At 39.7% G+C, this 27,728-nt stretch overlaps 1 long non-coding RNA gene across 4 annotated transcripts in view; it reads right to left on the reverse strand.

Moving 5' to 3' along the window:
* LOC120764120 (uncharacterized) overlaps nt 1-22,564 on the reverse strand; it is a 46,708-nt gene extending 24,144 nt beyond the window's left edge. Inside the window, exons 1-4 of one of the 4 annotated variants that reach the window (XR_005704190.2) lie at nt 22,348-22,564; nt 15,929-16,671; nt 9,102-9,376; nt 4,055-7,850 (exon numbers count right to left, since the gene is read on the reverse strand). This is a non-coding gene — a long non-coding RNA (uncharacterized LOC120764120). Of the gene's footprint in view, nt 1-2,540; nt 7,851-9,101; nt 9,399-10,636; nt 10,757-15,928; nt 16,672-19,764; nt 19,887-22,347 lie in introns of those variants that run through there. The other 3 variants (XR_009208499.1, XR_005704187.2, XR_005704189.2) reach the window with 3 other exon arrangements.
* Nucleotides 22,565-27,728: the final 5,164 nt, after the last annotated feature.

Genomic DNA, 27,728 nt, shown 5'->3' on the forward strand with positions numbered 1-27,728 from the left:
AATACACTCCAGGCACCACCTAACTCATTTTTACATTTCCAGTGAATCCAAGTGCAGCCACACTACAAATTCAGAATCCTTCCAATCCAACAAATAAGAAGGGCGTTTTTTCACAAACAGCTCTAGACAAGAGGCAAAAGATCCCAAAACTTGCATCTTCACCATCATGAAATAATTTTTCTTTCAGAATCAACTTAAAGGTCCTTAAATATCTAGAGGGTACTTGAGATAAAAAATATTTTTAACAATTAAAATTATCTACTAAGAGGGAAAGAGAGAAAATCTTAGTACTTTAGGAATAAAAAAGCCTAAACAAATAAAATAAATTTTAAAAAAAAAAACAACTACTAGCAAAATTAAATATCTTTTGTAATGGAAAAAGTCCTAGACAGAGTGAAGCCCTACTCATATTCCCAGCACTGAAGACAAAACAAAAAAATAAAGCCACACACACACAAAAAAAAAAAAAAAAAAAAAAAAAAAAAAAAAAAAAAAAAAAAAAAAAAGCACCACGGGGGTTAAAGAAAAAATAGACAGGAACCCAGTATTTTACATTCAGTCTAAAATTTTGATATTCTAGAGGGATAACACAGGCTTTATTTTTCTGGCCCAACTGGAAATAAAAAATACAAGAAGGAATTTTGAGTTCAGTAGTTTGCATGAAACACCCAACTCAGTTTTGCATATGTTAAAGAAAAAGGTATTTACATAAACACTGAAAATAAAACCAATTTAAAAAACACTTATGAGCTTATTGCAGATCTTCTATCACCCTAGAAGGATCCATTGCTGTTTATGTTACCACATTACTGCTCCCAACACAAAAGAGCAGCAACTCTTTGAGCTACCACCTAAAGCCATGGGGGATGCATTTTCTAAGTAAGCAGGACAAAATCTGATGAATAGCCAAGTACAGCAGCCTGAAAGAAGAGCAGTAATGATGACAATTCTGATGACAAGGAGACATCACTAGCAGGAAGAAATGTGCCATCATGTCACTTTCCAGCTGGGCTCCTCAGACAGTGATGCTCCTAGATTTTCTCTTGTACACAAGGTGCCATTGACTCCTCTGATCTAATTGCTCAACCTAAGTAAAAATGCTGATGGAGTATTTCAGCTTTTCTGCTCTCCAGATTATTACTGAAGCATTTCAACATGCTTGAATAACAGTATGTTATTTGTGCTATTCCTGTTTCTTGTTCACCCCAGGTTTAACCGTTACTCTGATAAACTTGTTCTGTCTGTAACAAATGGCTCAGTTACAAGAACTCCTGCTTTACTGTAGGGGGCAAACCACAGCCTCTTACTCAGAAGTTGGTGTAAACACAGCAGTACAGCATGTAAAACATTCATAAAATCATAGAATCATGATGGATTCTTTGAAAAGACCTTTAGGTTCATCGAGTCTGACTTAACTCAGCACTACCAAGTCCACCACTTAACTATGTCCCCAAGTATCACACCTAGATATTATCGAAACACTCCCAGGGATGGTGATTTCACCACTTTCAATGCCTGGCCAATATCCCATCCAAAACTCCCCTAGAACAGCTATATATTTGAGACCTCTTCAGATGAAGATATACATTACCTTCACATAACTTTCATCTCCAACTTTCACACTGGATTTTTACTTTTCTTTGGCACATCATCCATCCGTCACAGTTATAGCAGGTAGCAAAAGTCTTTCATCTTACATGAACAAAGTAAGATAGCAGCAGTCAGTAAGTTTTGGGCAGAAGAAACTGATATCAAAAACAAGCTTTTTTTTTTTTTTCTCTCCAAAAGAAAAACCTGTGAACTACATTGTGTAAACAAAAACCTGACAGTGTTTTGTCATGCCCACAACAGAAACAAAGTGCTGGAAAACTTCCCAGAGACCATCTAGCCTGTCTTAAAGAAGGATTATTTATATCTAGAGCAGTATGTACCAAATGGCTAGTTCAACCCACTTACAGGAAGTAACCATTTCACATAATTCAGAATATATTTATACAGTATGACACTGAGAGGAAGGCAGCAAAGCCCTAACAGAAATGGGGGCTTCAGAGTTAGACCATCAGGTCTAATTCTGGGACAGGATTAATGCTTGCATTTCTGGAGGCTGAAGAGATGATAGAGGTGACAGGTATTTTATATTCCAAAACAGTCCCATTTTTTTTTTCTCCTCCAGTGCTACTCCCTTTATTCTCTAACTTACTCACTGAAAAAACAGAACTTTCTGAGGTGACTAAGAGATCAGTCTGGTACTTCTGGCACTCCAGCCTCCTCTTAAAGGTTTTATCTGGAGTGGGAGGAGCAGCTTGGGATGGTGATAAGGAAGACAAGCAGGAGTAGCAAATTAGGCATAGAAAACTAAATGATCTGCTAAAATACCAAAGTCTGCGCACAAAACTTTTTCAAGGAAAACCAGAAAATCTACTTTCTCTAAGAAGGACTTGAAATTCTTTTTCTTTTACAGGCAACAATCATAGAAAGCAATATTATTTGAAAATGCACATATCTAAAAGATACAATTTTTATTTCATAAAGCTCGTAGGGAAAGAAACATAAAGAGACAAAAGGAAGTATATTTTCCTTTCTTACAAAATTTTCCCTCATTTTCCCCATCCCAATCAAAAACTCTACAGCCAGCCAAGCCACTTGGATTTAGATCAGCTCTAACACTGGTACATAGAAACAAGAGGTTTGATTGTCACAAGAGCTTAGAGAGGCACATTAGGACAAAGTAGCTTTCCTCAGAGGCATATAGATATTGCAGCAAAACCAGAAAATCAGACTGACTTTGGAGAAGAATCAAACAAATGGAAACTTTCCTACATAGATGGGGCTGCAGATGAACTTTTGTCAGCACCACCAAAGGGGCACTCTCACAGCTGCTAAAAGAGAAAATGGATGTCTCTCCTTTCTGTGTCACAGAAAAGGCAGCTGTTGAAAGTCAGCCTATGCCAGTCCAGCCCTTCTGCTCAATTCTCACTGCAGAAGGGCACACAGTGAAATACAGAGAGGGAAAGCCAGGGATCCACACAGGCCATCCTTTGCACAGCTGAGGTTACAACAGAGACTCTTGTCTCTAGGCCACAAAGCAGGTCAGAAATCACTTTGGATCCTTTACTTATGACTGTTACCATACAAGTCATTATGTTCTTAGAGAGATTTTGCTGTCCATGCAACCCCAGACTAAAGGAAATCTTCAGCAAATACCTCGTTATACAAGGTAGCATCTGAGCTCAGGAGAAAGCACAATAAGTGAAAACAGGTTTTCCTGCTGTCACCTTCCCAAGGTGTATCTGTACCCTCTCACCAGGATCAGCAGGGTCTTGGATCCATATTAAGTACTGTGTGAGAAAATCCACACACAGCTCTGGATCCTGAGCAGCCTATCGCCCAGCTCCTCCCTTAGGCTCTGCCACCACCCAGCATATCTCCTGAGGTGTTGTCATAGTTCAGTTTTTAGTTAGGGAGGAACGTGGAGTGTTGTCCTGTCAGAACCTCAGAATTGTTTTGGAAAGGACAAGGACGTAATGGAGGCTAGACTGGGATATTGGCATCTGTTTTGACCCCTGAGAATGTTGAATGCGACTTTGGGAAGTACCCGTATAAATCCTGATTTTGTTCATCAGCCCTTTTCCTCCTGGCCAGCTGAACAGGTCACATCGAGTGGGGCCTGCTGCTCTCTGCCCTTTCTGAGGGAGGAGCTGGCCCAAGGCCTGATCGGCTCCCGGCGGGGGAGGACGGGATGCAGCTTGACATCAACTCCTTTCAGACTTCCCCGGGGCCCTGAGCAGGGAGGGATCTCCACCGGGCCCCTGAAAACAGCCACGGGCCCGGCTGGGCCGAGGCCGCCCCGACTGTCACCGAGGGGTGGGCAGAGCTCCTCGCCTCCCCTCCTCTGGTGATTCCCAGATGGAGAAGAAAAGAGTAGAGGGAGGAAACCCATGCCGATCTGAGGTGCATCAGGGGAGAGACTGCTGTCCAGGGCAGAAATCACCTGGCCACTGCAGGCCTGGGCAGATTTAACCCTTTCCAGGCAACATGAAGCTTCCAAGGCCTAACCCTTCCCTGAGAGAGAAAAGAGAGTGGAGACATAGAAAAGGCACCGCATGGAGTCAGCGGAGCAAAAGTGAAAGGACTGATAAAAATTATTGGAAGGAGGGATTGAGGATGTGGACATTTTTAACCAGATTTCTCTGGTGTAAACTATGGAGAAATAGACTTTCTTGTAACATCTTAATGTTGTTTGGGAAAATGCCAGTTCTAGTCAAAGTTGGGGATTGATATGATTGGGATTTAAGTGGAAATCTTAAAGCCCATCATTCCTGGAGTAAAAAGAAGTCTCAGCCTTTGAGACAAAGATGATTTTAGAGAGAAAGTTTGAAGCCCTCGGCTTCTGGGGTAAAAGGAGGTCTCCTTCTTTTGAGATAGAGACAGTTTTAGAGATAGAAGAGAAGCCTCATTTTGTACTAGAGGAAGCATTCTTAAAGAGTACCCCAGATACACTGAGAGGCCCATGAGTAGCCAAGGGAAAGGCTGCTAATGGGTGGAACTGCACAATCTGCAAAAACTCCAGGTGGTTGAAGACTTGTGACCTTGGGAGCCACAAGACTGTTTTTGTCTTGTGGTAAATGTCCCCATAGGACTCTAGAGAGACTCCTGTCCCAAAGTGATGAAAAAACATGTTTAAATGGTGAAACTGACTGAAAAATCACAAGTTGTGTCTCTGTTTGTAAGAAAGTTAACAGTTTGTAAGGAAAGGGAAGAGAGCTTTGAAGTTACTTTTGTTTGTTTGTTTTTCAACTTTTCCATTCTTTTAGTGTGTGTTAATAAAACTATTTGTTTATTTTTTAAGCTTGAGCCTGCTTTGGTCCTCCTGATCCTCTCCCACAAAAAGAAAGTAAACACTAAGACCACTACACTAAATTCGGCAAACAGAATTTGTTGAACATGAAACCTCTACAAGGTGTGTATAGCAAACATCCAAACAGAGTGACCCCATTCTCAGGAGACTGAGGAGCCAGATGGGTACACAGAATGACAATCCAACCTTCCTCCCAGAAAGGTGACATTGAGTACACTTCTCCAGTGAGACAAACCAAGATGGCTTTCACTGGAGACAACAATTCTGAAGACACAACCTCATGCTACTCTGAATGACTTTGCATAAGGTTCATGCAAGCAGTCCAGAGGCTTACTTTGCAGATGAATGTGCTACTATAAATGCATAATTAAGTCTCCTGTGTGCATATAGAATTAACTCTTCCCATTGGCAGGTAGTCCAATAGCTCCTAAACAACAAACATGATTTTATTCATGGAGCTGCCTTGCTTTTTCTCTCATGCCTTTCTCAGAAATGCTGGGGTTCCTTCAAACTTCATTTCTAAAATGCACAAACTATTTTGTAAGACAAAACCAATATATTTTCCTCTCCCCACTCCCAATGAATTTAGCTTCTATCAGATAACCAGGACTCTGTAAAGAGTCCTATCTTCCAGCCTGAGCAATTAATCATCTTAGTAACAGCAGACTGGAGAAAGTCAAAGAATACATTGCATAAAGGAAAATCCTATATTTCACCATTTCTCCCTTTGGAAAACAAAGAAAAAAAAGCTAAAAAACAAAACCCAAGCCAAACCAATTAACTCTGAAACAATGCATCTTCAAAGGTTTTCCCAGCTGTCAAAATAGCAAAATGTATTGAATGATTAATAAATGTGTTCTGTGACCAGAAGGATGAACTGCTAAAGGCAGCTCATATTTTGTGTGCCAATTTCTTAAAAAGCCATGTTGAGTAAGGAGGTATTTTTATACACTTACAGAAAGATAGAACTATTGCCTGAATTGATACTGAATACTAAATTATCAAGAACTCCAACCAGCAACCAAAAAACCCCACCCTTCAACATTCCTGTTGCACCAGGCAAGCTCACTGAAATAAGCTGTTTGCTAAAAGGCTGCTCAGGGAAGACCATTGTCAGTACTTAATAGCTGATACGGACCATTGAGTAGGCAAAGCATCTACGCTCTGCAGAGTGAAAACTGCTTACCTGGGACAGATCTATTAGGCTGTGAAGCTTCATTGATGGGAATAAAGTTATAGACATGACAGTACCACTGAGGATATTAGTTCACAAGGGAATGAGACTAAAAGATTACTGTAGTAACACATAGACCATTAAGGCCTGGAAAGCCTATTATTTTTCCCATTCCTGATTTCTTAGCATTGTAGTTTCAGTGCTAATTGCGTAATTAAAGGAGCTGTGTGATATTAACAGCACATCTACTTCTTGTGAAGAGCTGAAAAGGCTGAAGATTAAAAACAGTCTCTCGCCATCTTTGGGACAATGACAAAGCAACTTTTGCAAAAGAAATAAGACACTCTGTTTAAAAAGTCCCTAAATTCTCAAAGAACATTAAGTTCATAATCCATGGACAAACAGAGCACTTGTGATTTACCCCCAGCCTCACAGCAAGAAAATGGCAGCTACAGTGAAACACAAAGCGTAAGAAGAGAAGAGGCAATGTTTCATGGGGAAACAGGTGATTCCCCTGTCATTTTGGGTATCACATACCACAATGCACAGTATCAGCACACAAGTGCAAGTTCTTAGTTAGCAACTTGAAAACAGCAGTTAGGAAAGTCCTAGGGAATATATAGTATTTTCTATTGGCAGCAGAGGAGCAGGAATCCTGGAAGCAAGATTATGTCACAGATTTAAAACAACAGCAGAACATAGTGCACTGCTTCGCCATTAAACACAGTGTGTTGGTGTTTTTCACAAATGGGACAGAACTACTAAAATACATTCCCCTAAGCTTTGTTATAACATCAACCTCATTACAACAAGTGAGAAAAAGTAACAGCTCACATCTTACCAAGAACAACCAAAAATCTTTGTTACAAGACATTTTAAAATCTTTCCAATCAATAACATATTACTAAAGCTTACAAACAATTATTCTAGCCAATCGCTAAAAACACTCGTACACCTACTTCAAACAATACTCACTTATATACTTTCTATTAACAATACACAATTCTCCATTATTAAGCTTAAAACCTTCAACTACCTTACTAAATATATTTTTCTACACTCCTAAAGTCTATCTTAGCCAAACCAAAAGAAGTCAAACTATTATTTCTTGTCCTTACTTACTATACTATTATATCTTTTCTTCTTTCAAGCTTTACAACTACAACTAACTTTAAGTTCTCTACTCTTTCTAACTGGGATACATTCCTTGAGCTTTATTGTGACATCAGCCTCATTACAGGTTGAGACAATTGAAAGATGGCAACAGCTCATGTCTTGCCAGCAACAGCCAAAGATCTCCGTTACAGGGCATTTAAAAAGTTTTCCAGCCAATAGCATATTGCTAAAGCTTACTAACAACTGTTCTAGCCAATCACTAAAAGCACACATACACCCAGCTTCGAACAATGCTTGCTTCTATACTTTCTATTAGCAATACACAATACTCCATTATTAAGCTTAAAACCTTCTAATATCTTGCTAGGCATATTTTTCTGCACTCTTAGATCTATCTTAGCCAAGCCTAAAAACTCAAACTATTGTTTCATGTCCTTGTTCGCGGTACTATTGTGTCTTTTCTTCTTTCAGGCTTTGCAGCTAGCTCTAAGTTCTTCGCTCTTTCTCTTTCTGAGGCCTGCTTTCACAGCTTCTAGAAGTCTTCTTACCTTTTCTTTCCCACAGCACAGCATTCATTAACTGGAGATTTCTGTGAGACAGCTCCATGCAGAAGAAGCATGAAAAGCTTTCTGGTTTGAACATGTCTCTGGCAGTGTGACTGGGTCAAAAAGTGGGTTGAGTCTTCCAAAGCAGTTAAGTTTTCTAAAAAACAAAAACAAACAACAAAGCCCAAACCCTGGATCAGTAGTTTTATAAGCACTTTATTCCTATCAACTTTATGCCAAAACTATCAATATTAGCTTATTCCTCAAGCTTGGCCTAATTCACCAGATTCTACTAGTGATACTGAGTGGCTTAATTTTCAGATGTTCAATTAGGGTTATCTTGAAAGAATAGATTCTTTATTATAATAGGCAAAGCAGTAATTGAGCATTTATAGAGAGCAAAGGATGTAATACAGGTGCTCTGATGCATAAAATTTATGTATGCCACAATTGCTTTTGAAGATATTTGCCTTAACATTGAGAAAAATAAGCAACCATAAAGACATTTGAACGCATCCTTTTAGCCGAACATACAAAAATTTGTCTCACTTCACACTACACCATTCCCGTCTTCTCTTGCCTTGTTAATAGCCCTTCCAAAGCATGTAGTCACCATTACCCACAAAGTTATTCAAACAAACAAAATCACAGCACTTGGACAGCTATTGATCCCATCTTTATAATTTTTAGATTGTGGTCAAGAACCAAGAAATGGTTTTCCTCTGATCGCTCCATGGCCAATAGCACGCTTCAAAGGCTAAAGACTGATGCAGATCATCACAAAATATTTCCCCAAATTTCTTAAATATTGTGGAATTTTTCATTTTGTAATCACAAAATTATTCAAGTGCATAACCATTTGAATAAATAGTCAATTTGTAGCAGAGAACTATACTTTGTTTTATACCAACTCGGAGTTGTACATTCTGCCTTTATGAATGTCAGCTTAAAACTTCAAACCAAATCCTTCCAGCAACTTGTCCCTTAATATTTTTGAAACATATCACAGGAGTTGAGTTTTCACACCAAATGTTTCCGAGGACATCATATAAAAGCTGCATTAAAAATCTGCAACTTATCAATTTAGCCATGCTGAAGAATGCTTTCAGAGCAATTATTCACAGTACTCAAGGAAAATAGCATTTCTCTGACAATATTCCAATTAACCAGAGATTCAGTCCCTGAAGTATGACTACCTCTGGTTTAAAAGATAACCAAGTTGGAGCATGCTGATGTCTCAAAAAGTCCAGCTGCAGATGACCTTAAAAAGCTTCAACTAGATTTTTCATAGTATTAGTCTGCACTTTATAGGGTACACAAGATTTAATCTAACAGCATATTCAACCATTGAGCAGAAGAGCTGCGTATTTACTCCCAAACTCATTGTTTTCAGCACTGTAGCACTTACAGTTGGCTCTAAGTTCTATGGCTGAGGTTACTAGGCTTCAACATCCACTTTCACGGAAGAAAATATTAAATCAACCCGAGCAGGTAACTGGCGTCGGAAGCCAAAGACTTTGCTAGGAGTCACAAACGCCAAGATCTCGTAGCTCAAGCCGAGGTCTCCGCAGGATAGTTTTTCTAGCTGCGCCATCTACTGACCGAATGCCACAGCTGTTATCGCTCGATTTCCCCCGACATACCGATTTTGACACTTCAGCGATTCTCAGTCATAAAACAACCCTTGAAAGATCACAGACAATTTCTGTGAAGATCATAAAAAGCAATAAGAAAAGGAAGTTATTTTCAGGCTTAAATCAGCTGTTAGTGTGTTCTCACCTCTACCGCAAAAGGGTACCTAAAAGAAAGGAAATAGAAATCACTTAGTTCAACCATTAAAATAGTGCTTCCTAACCCTAGCCCCTGACCTCACCCCCAAAAGAACAATGGGGAAAGAAAAAAAAAAGGGAAAATAATAAAAAAGAACAATGCATGGTGACTGGAAAATATTATTCCTTTTGCTTCTTCATGCATTTAAAGCTTATAACTCATATCCATAGCAAATCAGAAAAAAATAAAAGCAAGCAAATAAGTCCTCACTATACCATCGATCTGACAAACATTAACCTGTACATACATGGTATCAGTAAGACCAGTGACTAATAACTGGAGCTTCATAGCAGACACAGATCACTGGTAGGTTTTCCCAAAAAAGCCCCCGCTATCTATTTCCCTCTACCTTGCTGATTTAAAAAAGGAAAAAAGGTTCAACTCCATCTGTTTTAAAGTGTATAGCAACAAGAACAGCAAAAAAGATGCAGTTCATCTTCGGGAAAAGTCACTGAACACAATAAATTTCTTCCATCTTTATCAGGTCATTTACACCCATATCTGTCCTTGCCTATATTTTACTGGGCTCAGTCTTCCCACACACTTGTCTGTAGCGTCCCTGTCATTCTTCATTGGAAAGAAAGAAACCAAAACACTAGACCAATTCTCTGCCTGCTTCTCTCTGACACATCACAAGATCTATTCAATTCTGCTTGGAAGGGACATTAGGTCAAAAGGGGAAGCTTCAGAAACATAAAATGAAGCTTCTCAAAATAAAGAAACTCATAGAATTTAAGACACATTATTAGAAAGCAATCTTGCATGTATCAGAGCTTGGTTTCTAATTTAAAGAGAGCAAGAGACATGGTTCAACTAGATAGCATCAACAGAACCACTATATTTTTTGATACTAGGAAAAAATACAAGGATCTGTTGATTCTGCGAAACACATGGTCACATTCAACACCTTTGGTAGTCTTCTCTACCTCCTAACTGGAAGCACCCTCAGGTAGAATAAATTAACACAAAATAGCTCTGTCAAGCGCAAAGAGACTTTCCTGTATCTCAAATGAGGGACCTAGAAATGCTTTTGAACTTACAGTAACGATCCACACTGTTACTGTACAGGTCTGTAACAGAACAGATTAGGGGGAGGGTTCAATTCTCCCTCACCTTTGAGCCTTGTTTTTCTTATGATGAGAAGCACGAAGAAGAGGTACCATACACTCTGGCCTTGATCTGGAATAGTCTTGGTCAGAACACACCACAAGACAAGATATTGAACAGTTGCACTGTAACACAAGGACATTCAGGGAGAAGAACAGAGTCACACTGCCCAAAAAGATCATACAGCTTTCTGCTGGCATATGGGAAATGCTGGATTCTGAATGTGCTGCATTGCTTCTTTGCTAGATACCTAGAAAAAGCTTTGTCAATACTTTCCTCCCTCTCCCACTAACTATCCATACCAGCGGCTGATCACAGGGACCAGACCTTTGCTCATGTTAAAGAGACAAAATGTAACGCTCATAGGCACAGATGCAAAGAGAAGCTAGTTCAGGCCATCCATAAGAGCTCAAATTTTAAAAGGGTTGCATCTTCCTCTGTTGTTTTGGTGGCAGATCCAAGCAAAATACAAAGTTAGATAAATTACTGGCCTTCTTCAGGAAGGCAAGATCCAAATTTCTCAATATCTATATTACAAATAGACTGTTTTTACCCCAGAACAAGGGACTAAATACTCTTCCTACACACACCAATTGCCACTAAATTACCATGAGATCTACTCCAACCCACACAAAAATCTATTTGTATCCTCACTGCAGTTTTGGCAGTACATCAATTACTTTGACAACCCTCACAACTGTAAGAATATGTATAAACCTTGATCCAAGGATGAAATACTGCTTTCATTAGCTTAAAATAACACTAGATAAGCAAACCTGCCAGCCATATTAGAACATTTTGCTGTTCTATTATGTTCTAGAGGAATCATCTCCTCCCTTTTATCTCAGTTTTTCTTGTAGTTTGCAGCAATACACCAGAGAATACAAAAATCCCAAAACCTGCAGTGGCCTTCTGGTCCCAGACATGCTATCTACCATTCCAAAAGGCTTTTATTCAAATTTAGCAGCTTGCAAACCTTCCCTGTCCATTTGTTAGGTGAAGGTAAAGCAATCATGTCTTGTTCTGGACAGTTTTAAAAGGCAGATACTTGCAGACAGATAACGTAGGTAAAGCCTGTACCCTACCATCATGCCTGAAGAACACCCTGCTGATCTGTAAAGAAAGGAATCAGTGTCACAAAGATGCTGCCTTATGATTGTAAAAGGCTCCACAGGAAGCCAGGGAAGGAGGCACTACATCTCCATTTTGAATATTAGAGATTATTTCTGATGCTTCTCTAGTTTGAAATACTCAATGACTGAATACATGTCATTGCCCCTCCTAGCTGTGCAGCCCAGTAATTTGATCCCCTACAAAAAGTAATGCTGTCTTAAGGATTCTCAAAATAATACATGACAAACTACACATGCACTAGTTGGCTCTAGGTGTCCCTAAAGTGCATCTCACTGTTTGGCTTCATAGCTTCTACCCACTGCCATCTTCTCCAAACTTCCCAAAGGGGCTGCTCTGCCATGGTCACAGCCCTGCAGCTCCTACTGTCATGAAAAGGTTCCTCTGGCTTTAAGGAGAAGCAAACCTTCAGAGTAGAATGATACACAGCTCTTCAACTTTACAGATTTGGGAACCATTATCTTAAAGGCTGAAGTATGAGTACCTTCTGTTTTCACGTCTGCTTTTTCACCATTGTGTTATCCAGGTACTTCTTCTTGCCTGTGGCCTTCAACTACCTCCCTACCTCTCCACCCTTTTATGTTGCCAGCACTCTTCCTTCCTTCAAAGTAGGCCTGCCTAGAGTCTATCACAGCTAACTGGAAAGGAAAAAAAATCAGAGTCAAACAAAAGTTGAGGACTACAGAAAGTAGATTTTTTCTCTCTCTGATACTCTCAAACAATCCAGTTTGGGAGACAGGACAATACTTCAGTGCAAAATACCATTAAAAATAGTTCATCCACTTGTTTTTCAATGAATTGTGCAGGACTTTAAAACCAAAAAAATACAAAATTTAAAAAGCTTTCATACCTCTTTATATTGATATTAGATCTTGAATACTGTACAAAATTAAATTATTGACATTGCAGTAAATACCACCCAGCAAAAACTTTGCAGAAAGCAAATTATCAATGATTATTCAAGAATAAAAGATAAATGGAATGAAAGGGGGAACAGCAGAATTGATGACAATTCCTGTGATGCAGAATAAGTATTTCATTATACAGTTAAAAAAATAGCATTTTCACAATGCAATTATGCTACAGATTAGGAAAGATTTTGATAGAAATTCACAGGCTTTGCTTTTTAGGCTTGAGCAGGCAGAAAGAAATTTTATCTCCTTGACTCAATATTGCTACACAAGGTTAACACCTTCAAACTCTTTTAATTAGTTCCAAACACAACTCCACACACATCTGGAAATCAGAAACACAAAGAATGTCTTTTTCACTGAAGTCTTGAGAGAAGAAGACACAATTTTGTAAAGTTCATCTCCAAGTATATGAGACATGCTCTCACTTTGACCTCTGCTGGTCTCAGGAAGAAGATACTCAGTCTTCCTCCTCATTTTAAAAAAAAAAAAAAAAAAAAAAAAAAAAAAAAAAAAAAAAAAAAAAAAAAAAGCATTAATAGAAAAGAAAAAATATGGTAGATGTAGCTAGACTGAAGCTACACTAAAACTTTAGCAGTCACTTATTATTTTACATATATGTTCAGATTGTTACAGCATAACAAGCTTTTTACCAGTGTCATTACCATTATGGTTTCACTAGAATGCAACATCCATCCTGGATGTGTTCCTATTCCCAGCAAGCATTCTTGTCTATTGGAAGTTGACCCTATCCATGGCAGGAGGACTGGAACTAGGTTATCTTTAAGGTCCTTTCCAACCCAAACCATTCTATGGCTTTTTGAAGGATGAAAATAAACATTAACAGCTGCCTCTCTCACTTGCCAGTCCATCAAAACAAGGGAAGGTTCCAACTGGAAAGAGTTGCACAGATACAGTGTAGCGCCTATGAAAGCACTAAAGGCATCAGAGTAGCTTTACTTTAGATATTGCCTGTACTGTAGGGTCTACTTGACCATAAGGAAGCCCGTTCACATAATAAAATCCTTAACTTTATAGTTTTTTTAGGGAGTACATAAGTTTGAAACCTCCCTCCTTGGCTCTTCTTTCTCTCCCTACTAAAGTAAAGCAACATAAATTAACTTAAGGCTAGCTAGTTGGGGGGTAGGGTTGGGACTGTGGAGTTCTACTAGATCTCTAATTTTCTTAGAATACGTATGTCTATATTCATGTGTGTGCATTTTCCCATAGAGGTGGAACAGTCCAATTTTTGTGAGCACTCCAGAGAAGATTCCATGTTTTCTAACACCTACCACTCACAGATCCTACAAACCAGCTAGAGTTTCTAAACAAGTGAATAATACAATTATAAAAACACTACTTCTATATAGAAGCTCTCAAAGTCAGCAATCTAATTTAACATTTTTCCTATCATATTAATGGCTGTCCATGTATGTCTACCATTCTCTTCTCTTAGCCCTGTAAACACACTAGCACAAAAGCATTTTCCACTGGGAATGTTATAGTAACAGTTCCCTTCAATTCTCAGTTTGTACAGAAATTTCAAACAGCCATAGCTGATACATGTTTTCAGTGATAACTAGTGAAAAGCCTTGAGCTCAGAAATCTCCAAAGAAAAAATCTCTTGTGCCCTGTTAAGTGATTTTACAGCAAAAAATTACTCTCAGGAAGTAGAAGCGTTGCCACTTCTAAAATGTAGTTTTATATCCTCCTCCTCTTCCAATCCCTAAGCCTGTTTGCTCTTTACCATCTTAGCCTGTTTTAAATCCAGAAGAATAAAGTAGTAACTCACTTGAGTTATGATTCAAAAATGTTGTAATACAAGTGATCCATATCCAGCCTACAAAACCAGACTGGAACAGCAGTTAATAGTAGTTTTAAGACTCTCAAAAATTCACAATAAAGGCTTAGAAGCTTATTTAGCATGGTGCTTTTCCTTTGAGCTTGAAGTACTCTGTCTGCAGGCAGTAACTGTCCTGTCTGGGTACCTCAGCAGCTTAAAATACCCTGAATCTGTGTCAGTTCATGGAAACTAAAAAAAATAAAATAAATTCTGGGACATTTCTATTGCTTGTGCACTACTAGTCAAGTGTTAAGCCTTTGTAAAACCACTCCACAGCTCTGTTTGCAGTAAAATAGTGCCAAAAGCAGACACAGCTCTGGGAGGGAGATGACCTACTAACCAGCATCCATCATGGATGACAGTACAAAGTGCCACCATTCGCAGCCAGTACAGGGCTCAGTCTGCTCTTGGAGTGTCCCCAGGACATTCCATGCCAGGGCCCAGTACAGAACTGCAGCACTCTATTGCAGCAGTTTTGATTGTGTATTATGTTTTGGAGCAATATTATTTCCATACAGATACCTTTCCATACCATGCCAGAGAAATGAAGAAGATTATAATGTGGCAATGGACGCACAAACTCTTCTGCAGTAAGGAAGAGCAGATGGGGAAGAACTCTCCTGATAACAGCTTTCCCAACAACAGTAAATCTGCTTGGGAAAGGATCTCACAGTAGGTGCTGTTTGGCCACTATTTCTCAAGTGGCTGTCCTCTCCCAGCTAATCCTGAGACACAAACAACAAAAACTTTCCCAAGATTTAGGAAGATTAATGGTAGCAAAGCAAGCATGGGACATATGGTTGTAATTAACCATGGTGAGCAATATCCTTTCCTCTTCACTCATTAAATAATTAATTTAGATATCTTTGCCCAAGGAACAGAAGCAGAGTATAAGCAATATACAAAGCTCCTTTCTGCTAAAAGTTGTCAAACTTCAAATAACGTATTTAAAATATCAATGATCTTAGAATAATGCAATCATTGAATTAATCACTAGACATTTGAATGTTTCAGAAGCTAATAGGAAAGCAAAAGATTCTTCCACAATTAAGCTTTCAATAAGTTTTGAAACAAGATTTGAAAAATCATTAATACATGGGAAATTTATCTATGCTCAATCATTCCTATTCAATTACTCAGAATTCAGGAGCTGCATCACAAAAAAACACCAGCAAGAAAACTCCACAGCAAAACTCCATGCTTGGTTTTCATCTGCATGCTCTATGTGTTTGGATTGCTGGGTGACAAGTACAGCACTTAGAGAACTTGCTGTAAGTTCTCTAAGTCAGAGTGATGTTCAATCAAGTTTTCAGTAAAAGTCTATGAGTTCCTTAAAAAACAAATGCAGATAGGGATTAATGCCTCCCACTAAGAAAGCACTGATGTTATGCAGTCAAAGTAAATTAATTGCACCTTGAAAGATTATTTTATATACTTGCAGTGCCTTCTGCAGGTATTGTAGATTTGAAATATTGATAGACAGTTGGAAGCAATTTGACAAGTCATGAGAAGGCAAAAAAGGAGCCATGAACCAAGCACTGTAATCTGTTGATAAAATGGATAATAGCTGCTCAGCTGGATATTAATAAACTTAGCAGCACATTAGCAGATCATCTTTCATCCAAAGGATATTCAGTTAGCTGCAGGCAAACTGTAATCCACACCTCTGTATCAGATTATGCACACAAATCACATGGGCATACGTGCAGACCCCTCTTTCATTAAATTACAACTTCGAAACAGTCACCAGTATAGCAACTACTTAATGGCATTAAGCGTTAATGGCACTCTTCTTGCAAAGTGAATCCACAGACTTTCTTCGGCAGCAGCCAGATTCACCCCACGTTCGCTCAGCAGGATGAGAACCTTGCTGTTTAAATAGCTTAGAGTAAGACAGAAAATAATCTGTCCAGTTACAGTTCTGCTCCAAATATAGCACCAGGCTCATTCCCAGACACTTCAGCAAGAGATGGGCCAGGTGTCTTCCAAGTCTCATCTGCATCAAAAAGCAATAACTAACTGGTATTTATCACATTCATTTCATTTCGTTCCAGCTGCAGGGAGAAACAGAGCAAACGAAGGAGACAGTTCCACCCAGAAGCAGCATTCTTTCTGACTTCAGGAGGGCCTTGGTATTTTAATAGATACAGGTGCCTCTGCAAGTCAGAAAAAGAAGGAGTGTATTTACTATATTATCAGCTGGAAAGTTCTAATTTAATCTTACCCATCTACAACATGGCTACATTCAAACCTTCTCAGTACTTTGAACTAAATTAGATACGGGTACTTTCTTGCCCCACAGAAGTATCACATAGGAAGTATTTTAACACTTTAAGTCTCCCACATGGCTTGAATGAATCTAATGAGATCATGTATCAGAGCACTTGATTTCTTTTTTTTTTTTAATTCACTATTTAAAAGCTTGTGAGTATATTTAGATACTCGGACAAGAAAAGAACAAATGACATTAGAAAACTGCACTTGCCAGAAGAAACACTGAAATGGAAGTCAGTGAACATGACACTGAAGAGAAATATTTTCAAAACCAGATTCCTACATATCAGAACTATTGGATGAAATCATCTACAAATAAATAAGCTCTCCCCTGAAGCAAATCAGGACACCAAGAGGTGTTACTGCATAATAGGGTGAAGAAAAAGATTTGCAAGTTTTCTGGGTTAGAAACAGAAATACATGTATTGAAAACATTCATCAAGTGTAGAACCTAATCAAAGATCTGTTATCAGACCTTTGCTCTCTGAATAACCAGAATAAACCAAATGTAGCCACAAAGAAGTTCTCCTGAACTCACTTAATTCCAGTTATATTCTTCTCTTTTTTTTTAATACAGTATATCACTGAAGAAAACATCAAGTTTTTCAAGAAAAATCTTAATAAAGGACTAGCACACAAAACTAAAAGACCTTCATTGCCATAAGTCATTACATAAAACTTATTGAAATCCAAGCTCAACGTGGGCAGAAGTCTCAACTTTTGCACCTATGAGGACTGAAAATACATTAAAAGTAGATAAGCATAAACTTAAAGACAAAATCAGTTTTACATTCAAATAGGCAAGCCCACTGTAATTTATTGAGACAGCTACAAGAGCTTTTAAAAAGGTAATCAAACATACTCTTGAGATACCAATACAATACTCTTTCCTAAACAGTTGAATAGCTTTATAATGTGCTAGGAAAAAAAAGAAAGGTTAACACTAAGCATGTCAGTCAAACTATGCATGAGTAGGGGCTGGGTGATCCAGCATGACAGCACACACCACCCTGTGCAACAGGTCAGGGATGGGAAAATAACCCTCTTGCTTACTATATCATCAACACAACAGATGCAACCAACACTTGGGAAACCCCAAGGTCAAAGTGCACCACCTAACTAACTGCTCTTTAGAGTAAATTTCATATTCTTCCAATGTTCTCCAGACAATTCATCAGCATGGCTTATATGGGCACAGCTTGTACGTAAGCATGGCTTACATTCCCTTGCTTTCCAGAAGATAAAGAGCACATGTACTCACAATAGGTATCTCAGATGGAATCACAGATATTCTAAACAATAAAGCCGGTGGCATGCTAGGTCCAATAAAAAAAAAGCAGTTTCCTGTAGTTCTTGCAGCTGAGACACAAAAACAAGTTTACACACACACACACACTCATAAATGCCAGCCCTCTCAACTATTATACCTCTTTTCATTTTAATCACAAGACCAACTTTCAGAAAACAATCTCAACTTTTGCTTCAGCATTTTGAAGAAAAGCTCAAGGTAAGGCAATGCAGTCTATCTTGGTCTTGCACAAGACTGAACACAACGGAGCCTTTACAGGTTTGGTGGAATTTACCACTGCTCAGGGGAGCATTTCACTTCAGCACCTACTAGTAATTCTGAAAGACTGCTAAGATGTGATGATCCAGATCACCGCTCAAGCTGCACACCTTGAAATTGCCAAAATGCTATGATCTCTCATTCTTTAGCCTGATTTCAAGTTAATTCTCTATCCAGAGAGTGATAGGTGGTACCATTCCCTTGCATAAAGGGTAGTGGATGATCACTGCCCATTGAACCTGGACAATTCTGCTGCACCACTTCACCAGAATGCTGGGGCTAGAAATCAGAATTTCTATCACACAAGTCTCAACATAGGCCTCAACCAATAACAATCTGTGCCCTTCTCAGCCTTCCAGCTTTCTGTTTTAAGCACCCTTCAAACAACACCTTTTCACAGGCAGTGAGGAAAAAGCCATTTAATAACAAATCTCTTTCAAAGAAAGAAGTTGAATAAGCCCCATTCTCCAAAACCAGCACTGTAGCCACTGAGGCATCCTGTGTTCCCCTCTGCTGAAAACTCTTGCCCTAGAAGAAAGTCTTTCACTAGCAGTTAATTTCCTTGCCTTAGATCTTGCTATTTCGAAGTATTTTCTTCACACAAAGGAAAACATCACAAAATCGCTCATTAAAAAGAAACAGAAAAAGATATTTGCTTTGGCTCTTCTCACTCTGAAATTCTGCCTGCCTCACTGGAATACTGCCATAGGGGAATGAGATGTTATAATACTGAAGCCAATGCTGAATGTCACTTCCTCCCTTGGCAGTGACAATTGCAAATGCAAAAAAGGCCAAATCTGTGTTGACATTTTGTGTCCTATTCACACATTTATACACCTCATTTGCTGAACTCACTGTTTGTATTCTTTCAAAATGAGACTGTAAAAGGGCTTGATTCATTTAGGGAAAATGGAATTAAAACAAATACATGCACTTGACTCAAGAAAGAAAAAAATGTAGAACTACTCTCAAAAGTTCAAGACTGCTTAACAGCTTTTAAACTTCGTGGCTTATCAATTTCCCCTAAGACTAAGACAAAGCCCATATCAACATTCCTGTCAAGTCACATATTTTATGAAAGCTAACAGTTACTTAATATCACACTACCACTGCCCATGAAAACAGATAAAAAGCCATTTGTCACCAAAGTCCTTAAAGTTACGTTGTACCATATATCAACACTGAAGATTTCATAAACTCATATGATGCTGAAATCCTGCCATAACCCCTGAAAAACTAAAGTTCTAGCATTGGCTTTTTGTCAGAGCAGAAAGATGTACATTTTGACTGAAGCTTTGACTGAAGAGCTTGAATCTATGTTTCCCCAAATCCCAATAGCCAACCACCAGACTTCTGTTTCCATCTCTCTTGCTTGAAATCTATATTCTTCATGCCTCCTCAACATTACCTGTTATTCTACTCATATCAAGTTTAACTGCAAGGACTCAGGAATAAATAGAATGTCTTCTGTTGTATTTCCCCACGAGACTAGATGGCCACCGATGGCAAAAGTAAGAGTCTGCTCTCTCTCACCAGGTGGGATATTAACAGCTTTTATTCTCAAGCCCTGCCCTGCTTGGTTGGAGCCCATCCCGATGGCTCCCCAGTGCCAGAGAGAGCTCACCTCTCCCCTGTTGGGGCCTTTTTCTCCAGGGGGCATGGCCAAGACACCACCCAATCAGGGAGAAGTGGGAGGGGAACACAGCTGGGTTACATTTCAGTGTGAGGGATGGGCACTGCTGGGCAAGGACAGATCCATAGGAAAAACGTTACAAATCCAATGAAATATAAACCCAATTAATGCATTACAACATTTCTCCTTTTCTTATTAAATTAAGAAGGAGGAAGGCTCAGTTCGTGGGAGATGCTCAGAGTTCGGATCCTGAGTACCTTTAAAGTTGCAAAAGAAAAATGACCTTTAGTGCAAACAAACTGTCTAGAAAAACACTGTTAAGGAATAATGATAATTAGAAGGAGAAGGTTCGGTGCTTTCTCCTCCTCCAGGCAGCACTGGCCACTTGTGGGTCCTCTGCAGGGGGCTTTGCAGTTTTAGGGATGAAAGGTTTCGCCCACTCAGCTGGCACCCACTTAAGATCTGGGAGAGTGGACACACAGGCGTACCCACGACCCCAGGTGACCTGATCACGAGGACTTTTTGTTTCTCTGGTCGCTGGATCCTTTACTATCCTATCCGGTGACTTTTGCTGAAAGGCAGAACTGGTTAAAGCAGGATTATTTAGTTTAACATTTACATTTACTAGTTTCTTTGAAAAATTCCCTTTGGGCCTTTGAGACCTCCCACCCCCATTGTCCCAAAAGTCCAGAAATTGCTTCTTTAAAGGGCATTGAGATAACCAGTGTACAGCCTGATCACACAGGATACACATTGTTCCTCTCTCGGGTGGTGGCACGGTGTCTGCAGCAGCAGCTTTTTGTGGTGGCTTGACTTTGGAACTGTGGTTTTGATGAGCTTTTATGAAGGGAACCTTTCTTGGCACACACCTGGAGCATGTCATGTAAAGTTGGAGCTGGTTCTGTGGACAGGCTGAGGATGGCTGCCTTGCACTGTTCATCTGCATCGGCCAGAGCCATCTCCTCCAGGACCTGTTCCTGGGCTCCTTCATTCTTAACCTGCAACTCAATAGCTCCAGTTAACCGCTCCTCAAATGCTACAAAAGGTTCTGATGGAAGCTGCTTTATTTTACTGTAAGGTTGGAAAGGCCCATCGGGCTGGGTTGCTAATTGAATTGGCAGATTCTTATTACCAACAGCCATTTCAGGATTTTGCCAAAGCTCCGGAAGTAAATCTTTTTGGAGGTCCAAGGGAACTGTAGTATTCCTTGCTAAATTTACTTTTAAATGGTTGCAAAAGTATTCTCTTTCACCTTCCAATTTGGCCTGAGCTTTGCATAAACCCTGAATCGCTTGTTGGGGGAAGGGGTCCCAATTACTGTGGACAGCACTCCCTCTTTTTGACTGCTGGTATGTGACAGGGGTGGCAGAAAAGCTGGGATTGCTTCCAGGTTCCCAGCTCCCCCCACCCCCTCCAGGGCATGGGAACTGGGACTGTGGGTGGGGAAACCGTGGGAACCAGGGGCAGGGAGGGGCTGGAGGCTTGAGTCACATGGGGAGGAGTCGGAGGGCGGAGATTTGAGGGTAGGGAGCAGAGTCAGAGGAGAGGGCAGTGCTGGGGGCGGCACCGAAGAGAAGGAGGGGTCTGGGGAGAAGAAGGGATTGCGGGAAGGAGGGACAGACAAAGGGAGAGACTCCTCGTGGCTCGGGAGCACATGGCTTCAGCCATTTTGGACAAAGGAGTCCCCTCCATCTTGTGACACCCCCCCTCACCTGGGGACCACCGAAATGGGAGGTTTGAGCACTCGGACTGCCTGCAAATGTACAAGCTGGGGAAAATTCACAAAGAATTGGCTTTTTTTCCTTTTTATTTTGCTTTTGCAATGCAAACTTAATTTTTAAGCTATAAAAGGCAAAATTTGCATCTTCTTTATTATTGGAGGAGCCAGATTCAACTATTTTTTTTGTTACAGCCTCCCAAAATTCTGGGAAGCTTATTTGCTCTAATGATACATGTGGAAACTGAGAAAACAACCACAGAGTTAATTTTTTCAGCTGTTTCTTTGAACAGTGGGTCTCACCATCATCCAAGGCATTTAAAATGTGGTAATAGACTTTTTTGAGACACAGACAGCCTTGCACCCACTTTTGGCTCAGATTTTGAGTTTCTGTGTCCTCTTTACTATGACTGAGAAACCAAAAGGAAAAAAAAAAACCTTGCTGGAGAGAAAAAAAAGCCAAAAGGGGAAACAGTTTCCTTTTCCAGCCCCCCAGGCTGCTGAAAGAAGCCTGCTATTAAAGCACTTTGAAGGTTTACTCTGAAAGCAAAAACCTTCCCCAAAAGAGAAAAAACCCTTTTCCCTGAGAAATCCCACCTCTGAAAAAGATTTTCCCTTAGAAAACCGAAAGTGGTACTCACCAAAATTCCAGCATTCCTTTCTTTCCCAATCACTCCTTTTGCCTGAGACTGACCCTTTTTGGTGCAAAAAGAGCTTCCAGTCTCGGTTCCCAGGATCATATTTCCACGAACATGTGGTAACCTTCCCTGGGAGCAGCTTGCCGTTCGGGGGACTTCTTCGCAGCACTCCGATGGGATTTTTGAGTCCAAGGGAGAATACAGGCCAGGGCTGCAGTTGAATCCTGTGTTTCGGAGACTGCACAGCGAACGCCAAGCCTGACAGGTCTGTGTCTCTGTGTGGGTGGACTACGTTTCACGACTCACATACCTGCGTGAGATTCCTCGGTCACATGCTCCCCAAGTGGTTCTTCCTGCTTTTTGGGAACCTTTTGTGGCTTTGAGCCGCACATAAGGCGCCAGTTGTTGTATTTCTCCATGAGACTAGATGGCCGCCAATGGCAAAAGTAAAAGAGCCTACTCTCTCTCACCGGGTGGGATTTTACAGCTTTTATTCTCGAGTCCTGCCCTGCTTGGTTGGAGCCCATCCCAATGGCTCACCAATGCCAGAGCATGCTCGCCACTCCCCTGTCAGGGCTTTTTCCCCAGGGGGCATGGCCCAGAGGCAGGGACAAGACACCACTCAATAAGGGAGAAGCGGGAGGGGAACAGTTAGGTTACATTTCAGTGTGGGGGATGGGCACTGCTGGGCAAAGACAGATCATAAGACGGATACATAGAAAAAACATTACAAATCCGATGAAATATAAACCAAATTAATGCATTACAACAGTCTCAAACACCTCATGGGTGGTTATAAAGAAGATGCCACCATTTTCGCAGATGAGTACAGTGAAAGAAGGACAATAGTCACTAGCTGAGACACTGCAAATTACTGCTAGATATAAAAGGGAATAAAGGTTCACAGTGAGCATAGCTAAGTACTGGAACAGATTGCTCTTAGAGGCCTGGGGAATCTACATTCTTGGAGCTATATAAAATTCTACAAGACAAGGCCATAAGTACCCTGACCTAACCCTGATGCTAGTTCAGCCCCTAATTCAAGCAGGGGCTTGATGACCTTCATTGGCTCCTTATCATTCCATAATTCAAGATTTATGGTCTTTACTTTTTAATATGGTTGCCCAATATTATTCTCTAGATAAAGCTAGACAAGTTATTCTTTTGTGTTGACATGTGCTGAGAATGATTCTACATCCAGCAGGTAGGAAGAAAGCCAAAATAATTCCCACCCAGGGACTCACATTCTGGTGTGCTCATGAACCAGAGCAATGAGAGTAGTGACAGCTGTCACACAAACAGGTGGAAGAAACAGAGCAATGCCTTATGTCAGGCAAAACCCCTTTATGTAAACAGATGTAGGAAGACACATCCTGTCATTGTAGCCTCAGCTTTGAAGCTGATTTTAAAAGGACTTTTTCTTTCCCTGCAGATTCATTGTCTAAATCCAAGTTGTTCCCTCCCATGTCAGCCACACATTAGTAGCTCACATTCCAGTCATGAGTTATCACAAACAACATGAAGAACAACCTGCACCACCTACTTAACCTTTCTATAGATTTCAGTTAACTGCACCTACCAAACTATTTTTAAAAAGTTCGACTTCCTCAGTGCCCCTTGATTTTTGTAATAGACTTCAAATAATAACTTTTGTTTGAAAGCCAGTTAGAGAGTAGCATAATACTTAATTTGGTGAAATAAGAATTTAATTATTTCAAGAGCCACAAAAATGGGGAACATAGTAGAACTTACAGAAACTGCCTTTTGCAGCAAAGGTCTTCTGTATTTTCTAAATTCAGTCTATCTGTTCTACCTTACCTGGGATGATATAACTACTTCATATCCCCAGAGTATCCTCTGATTTCTTCAAACAAAAGACCTCATTTTCATTAATTAAAAGCAAAGAAGCTGAACTAAACTCATTGTCTAGGGGCAGAGGTCCCATATCTTAAAAAGAGCTAATGGGATACTGTGTCATTATCTAATTAGAGGAATATTCAGGCAAGTGGAACCCATGCCCTGAGGGAATAACAAAATTCCCTGAAAAACTCATTTATCTAACTTAGTAAGAAATATATCTATTAATGGATTTAATCATCAGAATTAAACAGCAATCCAGTGTTTCAATGAGTTTGCATTTGCATCCAGCTAACATTTGTCCTATTTAATATCGTATTGGCTCACACTTCTTCATTTCAATGTAGAAAATCATGTTTACTGATAAAAATGTATCTCTCTCTCGTCCTGCTGACTAGACCAACTAACTTCTTGTGAAAGTCTAGACATTTCTTGTCCCATCAGAAAGTAATGCACACCTAGCAGTCAGAGCAAGCCCTCTTCTCCACAAAAATACTCTTGTAATGGTTTCACAGATTTCTTCCAGTCCTTCCACTGATTAAGATATTCTGATAGCACTCTGCTGTAAGAAAAGAGACTCAGAAGCCCTCTGTAGAAAGAAATATCATTATTGAAAAAGTAATGAACAAGCAGGAGACCAGTTGTTTAGCCTCAAGAACAAGTGGCCATAAAAAGGGAAGCCAGAGCTCCAGACCATGTTCTTAAGATAGTATTGCTCCATTGCTCCCTGACCCTTGCTGCATTTTGAAGGGCTCACCAAAAATCAGATGACATTTATCTTGCCCCTTGCCCACATTCACAGCAACATGCAGAAGGTTCAAATAAAGAGCAAACAATTGTCCCTCGCCTCTATGTATTAATTCATTTTGTTAAAGTAAGTGATGAAAACTGATGTTTAACTCCCTCTTCAGCTGATGAGAAGTACACCTTCTCCTGTGTGAGGCAAAGGAAGAATAGTATTACAACTATTTTTCAAACCATTTTTTACATATAAACCCAAATCTGTCCAGACACAACTCATAATATGAGTCTGAGCTTTTGCAGAAATAAGATATTTTGCATAGGATATAGCTGAGCTCCCAGAAAAAAACAGAGGCAACTAAGATTTTCAGTTTAAGGCAGACTCTGACATGGAGGGTTACAAAACAAAGGTAAACTTCCTATTAAAAAAAAAACCAAGTTCAAGTCTGAGAAAGTCAAAATGCAGAGAAAAGCAACAGGCCTAGAATATTTAAGGTTCAATACATGAGAGGAAGTGAAGGTAAGGCTTGTCTTATTCCTACTTAAGAACCAAAAAATCCCATAATTTGGATGCCTGATCCCTTTTTCATACCTAGCTCAGAACCAGTAATATTACAGACCAACAAAGCAAAGACTTCTCAAGAGAACATTCATGGTAGCAAGAGGGACATTCCTTATCAAGTCAGCGTTAAGAGTTCATCATTCCAATTTGTTATCTTTCTCCACAGATAAGGGAAGAGGGGAAAAAAAAACAAAACAGCTGTCAGAGCACTAAACAGAGCATTGTTTCCTGCCCCAAGAGGCCTTTGGACTTGTAAAGGTCCATCCAACAGAATACTTCACCAGGTTCCTGACAGACACAGGAATTTATGTGATCACCATTTCCACTACCAACTTCTGTTAGCCAAAGAGATAATAAACAATAAGCATCATGTAATTCCCTAAGGCAGAGGGAAAATGAAATCAATACTCACATCTGTGAAAGTATTATCATTTTTATGGAGACTCAGCTGCTGGTGGCCATCAGGTGCTCACCACTGCTGTTCAACAAGCAGTTCATTACCCAGTAATAAGACAGAGAACAAAGATGTTATTCCCAATGACTTCCAGTCCTCATTTCCATGAGCTACTTCTGAAAGGCTGTCCTGGGGTGACGATAAACAGATGATCTGGAAATAAGGGGTGGAATGCCCTGAGGTGACTTTATGATTCTTATATCCCCAATTGTCTGTTCTGTTTATGTTGAATATTCAAGTTCTGCAGTTTTGAGACTGGTTCTTAGAGTGAAGGGGGAGAGAAGAAACAGAGTTGGTTTTCAGAAACTGCACTTGCTCTACCGCATTTTTCTCTCATGGACTGTGTTTTCAGCGGCATGGACAGACAGTGGGAGAGAGCGCTCCTTTGCTTTTAGGTATTTTTTAGCTAGCTGAGGCAAAGAAGTTTCCCAGACTGTGCCTTTTTTTTTTTTAATTTGATCAGCCCTGCTCTGAACCAAAAACCCAGAGAGACACCAGGAGCTCACACCTGTGGCCCACCAGGGCCCAGAACACGGCATTTTCCAGCACAGGAGGGACTGATGAGATACTGAGCGAGCCGAGCTACAACCCACAACAAGGACTTTCTGGATTTGCTATGTCTTCAGAACAGCAAGAGGTTTTATTGGTTTGGGGGGTTTTTTTATGCTTATGAATACTTTGCTTGTTAAATAAACAGTTTTTTTCCACTTTTCTCATAGGAAATCTTTGTAGGGGGAGGGGCCACTTGACCTTGCTTTCTAGAGGGACCCCTTTTGGTTTCCTCCCAAAATTTGCCCTAAACCAAGACAAAAGCCTATAACAGATAACCAAGAAAAAGAATATTTGTTCTGCAATTTTGTGTTCAAACCCATTGAATATAATTTTGAAATAAATGCAAGATTAGTCAATTTCTGAGAGAGAAAATAGGTGAAATGTTCTGCACACCACCTTGATCTAAGGTGGTATACCACTAAAATGTGTAATTTCTCTGCTGAAGGAAAACATCTCCATATATGGAAGACCACACTCACATCTGCATAATTGCCCATTTGTAACAAGGCTCTGTTCTGCAACTCGTACATGTTTCAAACACTTTCCTGCAGCTGTAGCCTCATTAAAATAAAACATGACCTTCTACATTTGTTCTAACTCTTCTAATTTTATTCAGAAACAATACCATTTAAATCAGCAGATCTACTTGCAGAGCAGCATGCTGTTGTGCTGAATTTAAAAAGAAACCAAAAACAAAAACACCCCAGATCTTTGCACATGTAATTGTTAAGTACTTCTTACTTTAGAAAGAGAAAAGTATAGAGGCTCATATATTAATTATTCTTCCCAACAAGAAAAACAATGTTGTGACTCAAAAATTTACAGTTCAGTTTAAAAGACAACACCAAAATAAAATCACTTTTTTTTCTAAGAGCATTAGGATTTCAAGGAATGTGAAATTACTTTATGTTTATCCCCTATACGTAGAAAAATGCAGAACTGAACAGACTGAATGCCAAAAACCTTGAGTCACTAACCTCAAGCAAGGTAGCTATAAATTCTTATGGACTCTTCAAAATAATTAAAGACTTCAAAGAGTTCCTCTTCCCTCCACCCATTCATACTACAAATCGAAAGGAACAATAGCTTGATCCATAAATGATGAGTCAACAATCCTAAAGAATGACTGGTCAAAAGACAGCCCAATCTTCCTATCCATGTTACAGTTAACATCTTCCAGGCAGGTAAGAAGTTGATTCCCACACTGCTCAAAAGTTA

Source organism: Hirundo rustica, chromosome 1 (assembly GCF_015227805.2).
Source record: "Hirundo rustica isolate bHirRus1 chromosome 1, bHirRus1.pri.v3, whole genome shotgun sequence".
In the NCBI taxonomy this organism is placed as follows: Eukaryota; Metazoa; Chordata; class Aves; order Passeriformes; family Hirundinidae; genus Hirundo; species Hirundo rustica.